General features: G+C 36.6%; 1 pseudogene; it reads right to left on the bottom strand.

Moving 5' to 3' along the window:
* Positions 1 to 1,303: 1,303 nt before the first annotated feature.
* On the bottom strand, positions 1,304 to 1,419 carry LOC120591311 (uncharacterized; annotated as a pseudogene).
* Between the last annotated feature and the right edge of the window lie 12,617 nt (positions 1,420 to 14,036).

The following is a 14,036-nucleotide window of genomic DNA, read 5'->3' as shown; positions in this document are numbered from 1 at the left end:
GAGTGTCCTCCCAGCGGCACCTGGAGAGAGGTGGACACTTTAGAATACTGAGATCTCTAACATGTTCCATGTGAGGGAAGCTGCTGCTCTCCATAGATTTTGTCATTGAAACCGTCAGAGCTCAGCAAAAGTTCTGACCACGTTAAAGTTGTGTATTTCTAGCTCCCAGAGCCAGAGGCCGCCGGCGCCCTCCCTCAGCCAGTTCAGATGCTGGGCACCTTGAGAGCAGGTTCCAGATAGTGAACCCTCAGACACATCCTGCCCAACTCTGTCAAGCAGTCAGTCTTTTAAAAACACACAGATTTATGGCCCAAAAATATAACCTACAATTGAGAATAGTTCAAGTGTCCATCAACAGGAGCATGGAGATAATGGAATATTATTTCTCAGTAATAAAAGGATGAATCTCAAAACATTATATTGATTAAAAGAAGTCTATTAGTTTCTTTTTTCTGCTGTAACAAATTACCACAAATGTAGTGGCATAAAACAAGGCAAATGTGTTATTTAACATTTCTGTAGATAAGAAGTTTAAAATGAGGCTTAACCAGGCTAACTCCAGTGATGTTTGCAGCTCTGTTCCTTTCTGGATGCTCTAAGGAAGAATTCATTTTCTTGCCTTTTCTAGCTTCTAAAATGCTTGCCACATACCTTAGCTGTGGCCCCTTCAACCTTCACAGCCATCGATGTGCAGGCAACTATTTCTCAGGATGCTGCTTCCCTCTTTTTGACTTTTCTGCCTCTCTCTTCATCATTTAAAGACCCTTGTGATTATATTGTTCCCGCCCAGATAATCCAAGATAATTTCCCTGTTTTAAGTAAACCTAATTCATAACCATAGTTCTATCTGCTACTTTAATTCACCCTTGTCACCTTGCCATGTAACACAGCATGTGTGCAGATCTGGGAATTATGAAGTGGACATTTTTTGGGAAGAGGGGACATTATTCTATTTACCATAAGCAAACCCTTATGAATTGTATTCGTGCATAAATATTTAGAGGAAAGTTCACTGATATCTTAGAAGCATACTGACAAAGGGATTAGTGGGCAAAAAGAGGATGGATAGATGAATAGACATGGTAAATGAAGCATAATAAAAATGTTGGTTTTAGGTGGTAGTAGATGAGTTTTAGGTCTGGATGTAGTAAAATTAAAAATTTTACTGTAAAATTGTTTTAGTTTTCTGTATGTTTAAAAATGATCATACTGAAATGTAGATAGAAAAGTGCAGAAGATTGGTGTAGTGAGCCTGGGTAATAGTTCTGTGTCGTATTCTTTTTTTTTTTTTAATTATTATTTATGCATACAGCACCTGGTCTTCCTATGTGGTCTCCCATCCAAGTACTAACCAGGCCCAACCCTGCTTAGCTTCTGAGATCAGACATCGGGCTTGTTCAAGGTGGCATGGCTGTAGACCATGGACCATGGCTCCACTAGGGTGTGAACCCAGGACCTTCTGCGTGTAAAGGTCCTGCGTATAAAGACGTGCTAACTGCTACACTATGGAACCACAATTCTGTGTTGTATTCTTGCTCTCTGTCTCTCCTCTCCTGTGAGCACTGAGATTGGACCTCACTGCCACACTCAGATTGGGAGATGTACTCATCCTTACCAAGTTAAGAGCTCATTCTGGTACAGCTCTCTCTTACTAATTTCCAAACTTAGATATTGAGAGACTCTGAAAAAAAGAGTTAATTCCATTTCACACCCCTACCCAGACAAGCATAGTAAAGGCAAAACAAGTCCTTTTGACCCTCAGCCCTGGCGAGATGGCATGTGTGCATGAAGGTGGTGGGGACGGCTGGTGGAGTTGTGGGGGTGGCTGTCGGATGCATATTGATAGTGAAGAATTCACTTTGGGAAAAACAACACACATCCCTACCATAGCAGAATCTCAGAACAGATGTGGCAGCTGAGCTCTGACTAAAGGAGGCTGATTTCTGTTATTCTCCAGCAGAAACTGTGTTCAAGAGAAAAAAACAGAAACCCGTTGTCTAAATGGTGATAGAAATCCCTGTTGCTTTATTGCATCCGGCCTCTTCGAGGCCTGCGTTCAAACCCATTCATTTGTCGCATTAGGCTCCGGTGGAGCATGTGAACAGCCCGTGACACTCCCGTGAAGGATGCCAGTCTTTTGCCCTGATGCAGCCAGCAGTGTGTTTGGGATGTGCCCTTTGAAAAAACCTGAAATGCGCCCTCAACTTCAGATCATCTCAAGTTCCTCCTCCAAACTCTGAACATTCTCCTTCTATGGTAGATGTGTGCAGGCTTTTCTATATGCACACACAGCTTCTTGTTATATATTTATGGGTGTTTCTCTATAAGTGCTGTCAGTAGGACTACATTACAATCTGATTTAAAGAAAAAAAAAAACATAGTTGTACTGCTAATTATATATTTATATATATATAATTATATATATATATATTTGTGTGTATATATATATTTTTTCTTTTAAAACACATTTACTTTAGCTTGGGAGGATTCAAGATGTAATCTTGGCGTCCTCAAGATCCTCTGGCCTAAATTAGGCCCCAAATGTGGAAACTAAAAGGTCAATAACATGGAGCTCCTTAAAGCCAAGTTCTCATTTGTCCAACACTGTAGCTATGTGCATCTCTACTTCCCCACGCAGCTGAGATAGTAGCACTACCACTAACATGGGGTTTTCCCCTTGACACTGAGCTTAGCGACTCTCCACAGTCCAGGTAAATTCAATACTTTTATATGAAAATCCAGGCCTGGTAAAAACACAGCCTCCGCATGTCCCTGGTGATGCTGTCCTTGGCAGTTGCTTGTGGATGATAAATTGCTTTGATTCCAGAGAGTGGCAATGGCTGCTACTTAAGTTGAAACTCATGAAAATACCAGAACCTGCTTTGCTCACATACAGTTAATGTCTAATTATTCTTTGTTGGCCTCGTTTTTCCTTTGTCTCTCAGTGTTTCAAGCAACATGTTGAGTTTTCTACTGTTAAATTGCTAATCCAGCAATGCTGATATATTTGTCAATTTTAAGTTACCTTTCTTAAATGACTGATCACTTTGTTTATATTTCTCCTCAAATTCCTTTTGGTTTTTCTTTTCTTTCTTTGGTTGGCGTTTTATTGCTAACGAAACTCTTACTCATTTTTCTCTTGTTATTTACTTCATTTGTAAGAAGCTTAGAAACAATCTCATGGTTGGATTCAGCAGACACACCTACTTTTTCCTTCATACAGATATGTATCCCATTTAAGTCATTGACTCATTCATTCCTTTTATTGATTTGACATTCAGTATATTCTTCATATATGCACTTGCTGAGCACTTTCAAATATTTACAATTCCTTTCAATCACATTAACAATAAACTTAAACAATTATAATGCTCTATAGACTATATTATGACATAAAAAGTGGTTTAATCATTATAGTTCTATGGGAAAAAGTATCACCATTTGTATTACTTAAGCAAGTCATCGTATTCTTTGTATTCCAACTTCACCATTTTGGGCAGAGCCTTTAGCCTTGTATCCTCCAATTTTCTTTTCTTTAAAACGGAGGCACTTTAAATCTACATCCTGGTCTTAGTCTGAGGAATTACTGGCATGCTACATAAAGCACTGTGACATGCTTAGGTCACAATAACTGTTTGACATAACAAAAGCTTAGTTTTTGCTTTTAATTTGATATTATTTTGGCTTTGTGTCATCTGATTTACATATTAAAGTTTTGTTCTTAATTAAAGTTGTATGTTCGGTATGTTTGACAACATGCCACTTATATGAGATTCCGAATTCTCACTCACCGTCTTCCTCAAAGAAGTCTTTCCAAAAGAAATTCCTATCTTTTTCCATATTTTACCCTTATGAGTTCCCGAGACTCCTCCTAATTACATATTTTTGATTTCTTTACTCTCACGCATCCTCTTAGGACTATATGTATTCCTCTTTTATCATTTTCTATCTTTACTTCTCCATATGCTCAATCCTCTCAGGTGCCAAAATAAATATTTATCCTCTTCCTTCCTGAGACTGTCTTCCAATTTCCCCTTTACTTTGCTAGCTTCATTCTCTGCAGTGTGCATGACTTACTTTGCCTATGTTTGATCTTCTCAGAATCATTTCCATTATTCCACTGAAACTGCTCTTACAAATTCAGTAATAAATACTCAAAGGTCAAATCCTATAGCATCTTCTTGCACTTGTTCCTGTGGACCATCCATAGCTTTTAATATTATGGACCATATTATTTCTTGAAATTATCATCTTCTTTGCCCTTTAGTATACTATATTTATCAGAATTTCTCTTCATTTCTAACTTCCCTTTTCTGTTTTCTGCCCACCTCTTTCCCCCTAATTGCAGATTTTTATAATTAAATCTAAATTTAGTCAAGGTTCTTCAGAGAAACAGAACCAACAGAATCTACCTATCTATCTATATCTATTTTAAGAAATTGACCCAATTTATCATGGAGGCTGAAAAGTTCCAAGATTCACAGTAGGCAAGCTCGAGACCCTGGGTAGCCCATGGTGTAGTTATAGTTCAACAACTGGCGGACTTGAGACCCAGGAAGATTTGATATTTAGGTTTGGATCCAAGGCAGGAAAGGACTGATGTCCCAGCTTCAATAGTCAGGTAGGAAGAGTTTCTCCTTCCTCGTGGAAACCAAGAAGACTCCCTATCATGTTTCAGAAAAGAATACCTAGAAATAGTTTTGAGCCATTGGAAGGAAAGACATAAAGAAGTTCCAAATGAGGAAACAAATTATGAATTCAAATGCTGAGATGTGGTAATATGTATGAGATGAATTAGGATGAGTGGATGAGAGCCAGTGCTGTGCCCAATGTGGGGGCACAGGGCACTACTTATAGATACAATGGAAAGTATAGTAAAGTGGAATAGATAAGACTTAGATAGACTGACAAGATCATATCTCATCTGCCACAAATGCCAGCCGTATTCATTCATTTCTTATAAAAGAAATCCCATGCTCTTATATTAAACACATGTGTTTGTATTTTTATATACGTAGCTTCAAATATCATTAAAATTATACTGTTTGCTAATTAAGACACTTGGAGATGTTATTTCAGGTCTTTCAGTTTCTTTATCTATCAAATTAGAGTAATAATATCATCCTTGCAATGTTGTTCTGGAAAATAGTTAATTGGACTAGCTTGAATGACTATGACTTCACACCCAGTAGAATGGCTGTCACACAACACACAAACAGAAAATGGCAAACGTTGGTGAGGATGTGGAGAACTTGTGCACTGTTAGTGGGAATGCAAAATGGTGTCTCCACTATGGAAAACTATGGGGTTTCCTTGAAATATTAAAAGACAGAATTACCATATGATCTAGCATTTCTACTTCAGAATATATATCCAAAAGAAGTGAAAACAGGGAGTTGAAAATATATTTGTAAATTAATGTTTATAGCAGCATGATTCACAGTAGTCAAAAAGTGGAAACAACCCGTATCCATTGGACAAATAGATAAACTAAATGTGGTATATACATATAATGGAATCTTACTCAGCCTTAAAAAAAGAATGGGATTCTGACACATGCTGCAAAATGAATGAACCTTGAAAATATTATGCTAAGGTAAATAAGCCAGCCAACAGAAAGATAAATACTGCATGTTTCCACTTACATTAGGTACCTACCTAGAGTAGTCAAATTTATACTGACAGAAAGTAGAATGATAGTTTCAAGAGCTGAGGAAATAGGAGTTTGTGAGGTTTTTGTTTAAGGGCTATATAGAGTTTCAGTTTGGAGAGATGATAACAGTTCTGGAGGGATGATGGTGATGGTTGCACAACGATGTGAATATACTTAATACCACTAAACTGTACACTTAAGAATGATTAAATTGGTAAATTTTATGTTATGTATATCTTACCACAATAAACAAATATAGGCTTATGTAATACATATAAATCTCTCTGAATCAAGATCCTCATGATTTAGTCACTGTCTTAACTCTATCTTACACTTCTGTTATTCAGCTCTACACCCATTCCCTGAATGGGCATTGTATGTTCACAGCCATGTACATTCCCTCATGCTGATTTCTCAGTCCACGATATTTGTGATCTCTCTCCTCATGCTGAAATCGTGGTTTACCTTTAAGTTCCAATGTTCTCAGTAAAGCAATTCCGTATATCCCATTTAAAATCAATTACTCCTTCACTTGTACCCTGCGCCATGCTTACTTATTCCTTAATTTACATCACATTTATTTTTTTTTCTCCTTTGTTATAGATGGTCATTGGCACTTGGTGTCCTCCATCAGATTACAAGCACTTAGAATTAGGGCATCTGACTTCTCTCTCTCTGCCTAGTCATTCAATGACTATATGATATGAAATGGGGGGAGGTCTCACTAAGTAACCCTTAAGACTGGTTCTTACTTCCTCTTGCTTTGAAAGAGACAGGTAAAACTAAACAATAATTAAAGGGTGTTTCCTGTGGTCAAAAATGGTTTTGAAAATGTGGTTTTACATTTCAATTTATGCAGAAGTTTTTCTATTGTTTTCTACTTTTTTCTTTCTCTAGCCCTTAGGCATTTTTACTATTTTCATTAGTGCTACTTAAAAAGCTTAGCGTTGATTTTGTATTTTCAATTTGAAAAAATATGGAGACAATATTTTATTCATTTTTATATTTGCAAGGATTCACGAAGAGAACAATTTTTTCTCAAGTGTGTTAGCTAATGATGATAGAGTAAGTAGCAGTTACAGAACAGGCAAGCTATTAAAACATCAAATATTTAAGGTGCACACCACCACTTTCCTGATCTCTTTGTTACATAAATTGGAAATCCTATATAGCTAATGATGCATGGCAGAGACACAAGCTTTTTCTCATTATCCTCTGCAAGTTACCTTTACCCAGAAGGAGTAAGCTACACCCTCCTTAATGCTGGCTCTTGAATCTCACTGTTGGTGGCATCGTGGTTCTAGACATATAGAATGACTGGGCTACTTTCATAAGAAATGCTTTGACGATGTACTAATTTAAGGGGAAGTCATTCAGTACATTAAGATATTTCTCTAGCCCTTTATGAACTCACAGGTCTGGGGAACTCTAACTCAGCTTTGGATAGCCTCCTATTAAAGAAGAAAACCAATCAAACTACTGGGGCTTGCCAGTTCCATTAATGCCCTTCTCACACCAACAGACATGAATGCAGAATCCTTTTTCTCTCTCGACTTCATTGCTGTAATAACCACTCATGCTCTACAACACACTTTGTCACAGTCTTTCTTCCTAGTTTTGTTTTCTCATCCTCTAGAAGAGGGCCACATGTTGGAACAAGGTGGCCCCACTATCTACTCATCAGTGAGTCAGAAAGTCTGTATAGCAGGTTGTGGGAGACAGTAATGATTGGTTATATCTGAGCCTCTGAGCTTCATGTCCCAGACTGACACAGACTGTAAAAGACCCTTCACAATGCAATTGAGCTACTAAGGGAAAAGAATGACTCTTTTACAGGCAATCCATAGTTCAATATTGACAGGAGCATTAGAAGAAATTTCAGATTGCCTATTTCTGCTGGCTAGAAAGTTCTGTAATTGTGGCAGGCAGGGGGCAGAATGCCTTTGGTGACTGACAGTGAAAATATTTGATCCGAGCTCTCAAAGCCTTTGTAGATTTTTCTATCCAGAGAAGAGCACCAGGGCTGCATTAGCTGAGTCCTTGAGATGGAATTGAGGAGGCAATGCTATTTTCCTTCTGGCTGAGAGAAATGGCAGAGCCTCTTTGCAACAAATGATCATAAATTGCTCGAGTGTCTCTGAGGCAATGAGAGGGCTTGCATGTTAGAGCTAATGCAAGCTGCTCTCATACTTTTGAATGGTGCTTGCTATTGGGAAGAAATAAGAGCCTGAGGATAAAGCTACCAAGACATATACTGTATGCCTCAAGTAAATATAGATGGAAGTGAAAGGCTTTCAGCTCTCCGGTTACTTAAAAAAACATATCCTCGAAATTCAGTTATCAATAAAAGTGAACTAAAGCCAGAAACTAAGATCAAGTGAAATTTGGAAATAGGAAAGTGAGAGAATAAACAAGATCCCCAACCAGAGTTAACCCTGTCTTGTGTTTGTTATTTGGGTTTTTTCCCTTTCAAATTCTGTGTAAGGCCATCTGAGTCATAGAACTGTTATTAAAAACAAACAAAAAACATGCATATATTTCAAGTTTAAATTCAGAGAAAAGTTCTAGCTCTGCTTAAGGCCATTTTGACCAATTTTGAAATGATTCTGATATACAATCTAAGTCATCTTTAAAACTTTTTGATTTAGTGTTCCCTGCTTCTTTGCAGATCATTTTGTTGAGTATACTTCAAATATACAGATTTAGAGTAAGTGACATTCGATGTACTTAGATTGTGCGCATACCTGTGGTTATAAAATTTCCTTAGAAACCCTGAAATATGATACTCATTTCTAGAAAACATCTATGAAAATTGGTTCAGACAAGATTTTGCTACCTGATAATCCCATGATTTTTTAAAACTTAATTGTGTTTACTTAAACATTTCATGTATAGAAATGTAATAACTTAAAATAAAAATTTTTAGTCATAGGGAACTATTTAGAAAATAAACACATTTATGAATTATTTTCCCTAAGTTATTTTTTAACCTACTGATAATGCTTTTGTTGATGCTGATGGCAGTGCATGTCCTTTGGGAGGTATTTGCTAGGTGTAAGATACTCTGCCAGTTGTTTACCATAGATTATCTCATTTAATTTTCTCAACATTTTCATCATAATCATAAACTTATATTCTTTGAAGAAATTGAGACTCAGAGAGGATAATTAAGGTCATACAAAGAGTATATGGAGAATGAGAAACTTTAATTCATATTATTCTAATTCCAAGTGTAAATTGCCAGCAAAGAACAAATAGTATGACAGAAAAGGCACTAGTTATTTGTTGAATGATTTAGGGTAAAGTTTATACTCTCATGTTCTAGCAGTGTGCATTGAATATCATTTGCTTTTGAGATTCAGCACAGTCTAACGTATTCTGAAAGGAATACCTTAATCTTAGTGTTTCGTTATAACATCTCTTTTAATCATCAGCTATGTAGTTTGCATGCCATTTGACTCAGTTACCAGCTGCAGGTGTTAGGCCCCAATTGGCTTGAGTACCATTTTCTGGCTTCAGGTATGAGTCACATATTTGCCAGAGCTTTAAGGAAAGGAATCAATCTCTTGCTTCCTTGTTCTGCAGGAACTCCCAAAACATACATTGCCATTCATTGTATGGTATAGTGTTGTTTGAAAATATGAGGTTTTGAAATAAAGCAACTATTTGGACTTTGTGGAAGAATGAGTCAAAACTCCCTGTGGCCATGCCCCCTTACAGTGTGACTTTTCTAAACCTTTCATCAGGAGATGGAGGATCTTCTCCCATCTATTGAATCAAGGCTGGTTTTCTAACTTGTTCTGACCAATAGAAGATGAAAAAAGTGGCATCGTGCAACTCTGAGACTGAGCCTTTGCAGTTCCTGTTTTTGCTCATTTGGAACCCTGCACTGAGACTACCATGTGAGGAAGCCAGTTTAGTCCACTGGAGGATAGAGATCCATGATGATCAAGATGACAGCCAACTTCCACTGTCAGATCTGTGAGTCAGGCTGTCTTGGGCCTTCCTACTCAACTGACCTTCAGCTTAATGAAGCTATACCAGTGAGTCCAGTAGAGGAGGCACAGCCAGCCAACACTATTATGAGAAATAACAAATCATTGTCTTTTAAACCACTTAGTTTTGTGGTAGTTTATTAAACAGTAACAATAAAATGATACAGACACCATGGCTGGGGAATTGGATGGGCCAGGGAGAATGATTACAAAAAAAAAACCAAAAAACACTGTGTCGGTGTTCCCATATTAGTTGTTAAATCAAGGCTTACATGAAGTCTGCCCTACATCTAGACTTAGCATTTGGGAGAGACTCTCCCTCCTCCTGAAGCCCCTCCCTACCACTGTTTTTTGCAGGTGGTGGTATGGGAGATGATTTAAGCCGATTATATTTCATTAAGCTACAATATACAGTAATAAATTACCCTAGTTGCCACACTTTGTTGTTGGCTAATTCTTATAAACATTTAGATTCCAAAGTGATTTTATCATCTCTAGGTCTATTCTTCATCTAAGCGATTAATAAATCATTGTGAAAAAATAAAAATTTAAAGCCAAGATTATCCAAAGTTTGAGTAGGATAAAGCTGTCATGACTTTAGTAACATTTTTTCTTTATTCATTTTGAAATAGATAAACCCTTAACTGACTCAACCTATCTAAAATGGGCCCTGTAGCAGAAGCTCAAGGTACTTATTAAAATAACCTGGTAAACAAGGTTTCCTGGTTATGAAGTTGGAATTTTTAAATAGGCAATCACTTCTATCTCTTTCTCTGCAAATAAGGTTGTACATAGTTTTTAATCTGAAATCACAGGTGAGTACTTCATTCATGATGTAAGACAGGTCTAACAGTATGAATATCAAGTAAAAGGAAGGGACAGAAAAGAAAACATGCATTTTTTTTTTAAACCGATCATATTAAAATGTAGTTGTATATCTTTCCGTGATATAATTAAAATGATCTTTGGAAATCTCTAACCCTCTAGGCTTCATTATTTAGATCGTCTTTGACGCTGAATTTTGGCTTTCAACCAGTCCTTGTTTCTAGACACGGGCTTCTAAAATACATCAGTTGCAAAAATATCTCCTTGCGACATCAAGTATGAGGATAACATAACCTGAGTATTAAAAATGATGACTAACTATCGATAGAAATGGTTGATTTTATACTCAAACCAAATAAAGCAATGTTAATAAAGACCTAAAGTTTAGCTTTATTTGTAAGAAATAATCAAAATCGAGTACGGTATAAATCTTGTTCAGCCCTCTGATTAAAAGATTCCAGGCATTCTGAGAGCCATTCATTTACTTATTAAATTTATCGAATACCTACAATATGTCAGGCCTCGTGCTGAAAGGAATGAGGAATGGTAAATTTTCTCAGCGAGCTCATAATCTCAGGGATGAGCCAGGCAATTTTTCAGACTGCACAGTAAAATGACTCGGGATAATGAGAAGTGGTCGACAGTGCCGAACAAAGAGACATAGTTAATTGGGTGCTTTCTTCAAAAGAAAATGCCAGCCATGTTGCCCAGACTTGCCACCTTAGTTAGTGGGACACATCACCTGTACTGTATTTCTGCACTGGTGCAAGGACCTGCTCATGCGATTGAAGTACAAACGAGAGGGAGTCATCAGTGCTAAATACCTACCTCTGGTTCTTCTCTTCTTCTAGTCATCTGGTAGGACTGTATTTGCTGACCCTCTTTTGTGTGAGAGGGACAAAGTGACTAATTCTAGGCCATAAATCAGGGATGGAATTATCTTATGCCACTCTAGTGCAGAGGTTTTAACTCACAGAAAATTCTCTGCAGGGCTGTCTCCCTTCAGCATTCCAAAAGGCCTCAACTCTGATTTGAAGCAGGAAGATGTGCAGAGCGCCCCCTGCTGACACACAGTGGACCTGTAGAAGGAGTAAGGTAGCTAGCTACCTTTCTTGACATAAGTCCCTGAGATTTTACTGTTGTTTATTACTAGAACATTGGCCAGTGCATTGTGACTGGAAAAAAAAAAAAAGTTTTTGCATACTTTTATAATTGTGTTTGTAAAAGACTAACCAAGCAAAAAAGGAGGAGAAGTTATGGAGCACTCAGTCTCAGCCCCCGCCCGTAGTTTTCCAGACTTGACCTAAACACCAGGTCTTGCATCGCAAATCCTCCTAAGCAGGCCCCAAAGCTACAGATTGCATGTACTTGCGTGCCTGACACATACAGATGTACACATACACACACACAGACTAAGTTGGCTTTCTTCTTCTTGTTTAATATGTAATTATTTACATGATGGACTCTGAAGGTATTTATGAGGTGTTTGCTGGTTAGATAACACTTCACTTCATGAATGAAAATAGCCGTTAAACAAAGTTTATTTTAGGACTTTAGAAAATTTATTTTCCTTAATTTAAGGCTTACATGCTAATAGAAGTGAATACTTACAGATCTTCTGAAGAACAGGAGAAAGTGTCGATCTAAAAAAATTGAGGATGGATATGTTAACTTCCTGCCAGACATGTTGCATGGTTTTGTGGAAAATGTTAGTGGCTATGTATACCCCCTAAAGTTTTTCTAGAGAGTTTTTATATGGAAGGAGTTTATATTTCTAATGTAAACTTTAATACAAGAGCTTCTCTTTCTATTTCTGAAAATTCTTGGGACTCTGTTTACGTAATGATGTTTTAGTGATGTTATAAAATGCTATAGATTCACATTGTACTTATCTATGATTAATCCCTCTTGGGCTGGAGATGGGATGAGATTCTTTCCCTGAGGGTGCAGCTTGAAGTTTCTGCAGTATTCATGTAAAATGTGATTTGACAAGGAAATGTAGCATAGAGAATAAAAATGATGACTGTTCTAAAGGTCTCTTTAGGAAAGAAACTAAAATAAGAATTTCATGAGTAGAAAAATTAAGTAAGTCTCAAGAAGCTAAACTCCTACAACATAAGCTTCTTCTTAAGAATATATAAGGTACTTTAGAAGCTATATTAATTCTTTCAAGATAAATTATCTCTTAGCATTAAATAGTGCCCTCAGAGGCCACATTTCCCCCTAGTTATTTCAAACAAAATATATGGTTAGTTGGAATAGTTGGGAGCATAGGTCTAAAGGAAATACAGAATGCGGTTTTTCCATCATTTGCTTTCTTGAATCTAGGCACTGAAGTATTATTTATGATAATAATTTTACTAAATATCTGTGTAATTCACTTATAACACTTAATCAGTTTACTGATTTGTAGCAAACTTATTTTACTTTTCAGTTGTTTGGCTTGCATTTATTAAGCACCTGCTATAATGCAGTACATAACACTGGAGTGTCAATGATGAAGACAATTACTTGAGGAATGCCATCACATTGGGACACAATGACATGAACAAAGGTTTTGAGTGTAATTCAGAAAGTCAGTAGATGTACCATATTAATTCTCCATACAATTTTCTGAGAAGGCATACTTTCCTCTTTTCATTAAAGGTCGAGGTATGTGAATATTTTTTAGTACTCTTGCATAGAATGGATTGGAATTTTACATGCTGCAGCTACCAACGTAGGGAGTGGGGGCGAGCACAGAGAATTCAGCTATAGCACAGAGTAATTATATTCAATTTATACCTACAAATGTCTCTTTGTAGATGCATTTGAGCTGACTGGCATCTGGCCATTTTTGAAAATGTTAGTAACTGAAAATATATATGATGAAATAATAATTTATAACATTCTTATATACAAAATATTTATTAGTATGACTGACATAACATAAATATTGTTAAATGAATGATGCTAAAATGGTGAAATATAAAGTTTCGAAGTTCTTGTGCTTTTCTAAATTTTTTAAATCTTTGATTTGAACAAATTGGCATTTATATCTTCCAAAGAACACATTACCTCTGCTGCGTGAAAACCCATATGATCTACACTGTCAGATTTTATTATTATTGTGACAGATACTTTAGCATATAAATCTTAAACTAATGAAAAAATGTCATCTTCTCTTTGGAGCTAAGTGCTCAAAGTGCGTCAACTATTCGATTTGATAGACGTTTCTTCAGAAGGCTTGGGAGGAATTACATATTAAAAATACGTTGCGTATGAAAGTTTTATCATTTATATCCACCTCCTCAGTAGATAAACTAATTGTAAACCACTTTTGAGAACTGGACTTAAAAAAAAAAAAAAAAAAAAAAAACTTTTACCTGTAGGAATGGAACTCTAGAAATACCAAATGATATTTCTATGACTTTCACAGGATACTAAGGAATTTCTTTTTGTTTATTGGCTTAATATCAAAAACAGAAGAGCCTTTCAGAGCAGAAGCAATGCCTGACACATCTATGGAACCATCACAGTGAAAGGCACACTATATGGTCAACTGAGCTAATGTGTAATTGTAT

The sequence above is a fragment of the Pteropus medius genome, unplaced genomic scaffold (assembly GCF_902729225.1).
Source record: "Pteropus medius unplaced genomic scaffold, Ma_sr-lr_union100, whole genome shotgun sequence".
NCBI lineage: Eukaryota > Metazoa > Chordata > Mammalia > Chiroptera > Pteropodidae > Pteropus > Pteropus medius.
The sequence above is the reverse complement of the archived record's forward strand: the minus strand, read 5'-3'. Positions and strand labels throughout refer to the sequence as shown.